The sequence below is a fragment of the Condylura cristata genome, unplaced genomic scaffold (genome assembly GCF_000260355.1).
Source record: "Condylura cristata isolate star-nosed mole 26May11 unplaced genomic scaffold, ConCri1.0 scaffold00011, whole genome shotgun sequence".
NCBI classification, from domain to species: Eukaryota; Metazoa; Chordata; class Mammalia; order Eulipotyphla; family Talpidae; genus Condylura; species Condylura cristata.
Window position 1 is genome coordinate 3139711 of NW_004567112.1, and position 1921 is coordinate 3141631.

Sequence of the window (1921 nt, forward strand, 5' to 3'; positions counted from 1 at the left end):
CCGCGCCCGCGGGAGCCCAAGAAGGCGGCCAGGCGCGAGGAGGTGGCTCTGGAGGCACCTCCGCCAGGTAAACCACTTTCCGCCCCGGGTGGGGGGGGGTGCCTTGCTGGAGCCTCACCGGCAGTGGGGGCCCAGGCTCTCTGCCCGGGGGTGTGGGCTGAGAACCCCATGAGCACCCCTGCCTGGCGCAGGCCCCAGGTACACCCGCGCCCCACAAACTCCCGAACTCCAGCCTAAGGAGCCCTGCTCTGGGGAGCTGCCTGGGGAGCTGGGGCCCCCTTGTCCCAAGTTTGACTGACTGGGCACCGGCCCTTTCTGCCAGACACTTCTCTCCTCTGCCCACTTCTTCATTCTTCCTGCAGGCGTTTTCAGAGAGTGAGTTTCCGACTTGGCCGTGTGAAAGGCTGGCCTGTGTCGGCACAGGGGAAGGCCCAGCAGGGTCCCTCACCGGCCAGGGGCTCGCTCAGCAACTTTCCCCCTGCCCTCTGGGGACCCTGGCATCCTCTGCCCACCTGGGGCGGGCAGGGTGCCCTGCAGCCTCCGTCCGGGACTCGGCCTCTGGCACTCAGGAGAGGGCACAGCGCCAGTGAGACCCCACGGCAAACCCACTTCCCAGCAGAAGGGGCTTCCAGCTAGGCCCTGCTCTCGAGGGGCGGGGGGCGGGGGATTTCTCTGAATTGTTCCGGATGTTCCAGCGCCAGGTCCCAGTCTTTTAACCCCAGGGAGCTTGCAGGGCTGTGCTGGGCGATTCACAGCTCTGGCCTGGGGGCATGTGTTTGGGTGACTGTCAGTGAACTGGCAGTCAGCTGCCAGGGAGGTGTGGGGGCCGAGCTCTGCCGTCTGGGGCCCTGCTGGGTTTTTTTGTCGGGGTGACGCCGTGAGTGGGCAAGCAGTTCTGTGAGTCCTATCACCCTGAAAGGAAGCTTCCAGAATTTCCAACATTATCTGGGGGCTTACGGGCTCTCAGAGTGGCGTGGCTTAGCAGGCATGGGGCTGGAGAGGCCGAGCCTGCGCCGTGCTCCGTCGGGAGCTGCGTGGACGATGCTCTAGCTCCTCGGCGCTCCGGAGACAGCGGCTCTTCCGGACTTTAGTGGACGGAGCCCGCGGTTCTGACATACAAGAAACTTGCATAGCCCCTCGCGGCCCTGTTCCTGTGCTTGTAGGGCCAGCCCTTGTTTGACTCAAATCCGCCCGCGACTTTCTCCGTGAGTGTCTGCTCTGGGTGGGCCGAGTGCTGGGCGTGATGGGGAGGGTAGGAGACACACACAGTAGGATCTGGTATCGACTGAGGGGCCGCAGGGCTGGGGGGCTTGAAAGACGCCCCAGACTTAGTGTGCCGCCGCGCCGAACACCCGGGTCTGGGCCTAGACCCGACGGTCGGGGCTCAGACGCCGCCTCTGCACGGGTGCTGTCTGCACACAGGAAGGTGAAGCCGGGGGCCCCCGCCTGACCGTGTCAGGGGTCACTCGGGGAAGTTTTCAGCTAAGGCTTCTGTTGGGTCAGCAGGTGCTGACCCTTCTGTGAACTGACCCCCTGCTGTGGGTGCTGGGTGAGGCCTTGGGGAGACAGAGCAGGACACTGGCCCCCCCATCTCCCCGCCCCCGGACCCCACAGAAGTTGGGGACTTTGAGAAAGTCGTCACATGTGCTGAGAGCTGGGTCTCTGGTCCCCAAACTGCAGACCGCCTGAAGCTCATCTTCAGGGCTCCCTCAGGCCTGTGTGATCTCAGCACGCGTTTCCAGTGAATCATGGGGGGGGACTTCACAGGCTCCCCCCAAACTAGGCAAGCCAGGAGAGACGTTTAGCGCGTACTTTCCGGGTGTGGGCAGTGGAACTCTGCACCCTGGAGCCCGTGTGGGGAGACGGGGTGATGTCCGGCAGGAGGGGCCGGGACCCGTGAGCAGCAGCTCGCCCACCTTGG

At 64.8% G+C, this 1921-nt stretch overlaps 1 protein-coding gene across 3 annotated transcripts in view; it reads left to right on the forward strand.

Annotated features, from left to right (window-relative positions):
* CPXM2 (carboxypeptidase X (M14 family), member 2) overlaps positions 1–1921 on the forward strand; it is a 77879-nt gene that overhangs the window by 9754 nt on the left and 66204 nt on the right. The window contains exon 1 of one of the 3 annotated variants that reach the window (XM_012723885.1): positions 7–67. The exons of the other annotated variants lie outside the window; for them this stretch is intronic. The gene's annotated coding sequence lies outside the window, so the exon portion shown is untranslated. Of the gene's footprint in view, positions 1–6; positions 68–1921 lie in introns of those variants that run through there. 3 annotated transcript variants of the gene reach the window in all.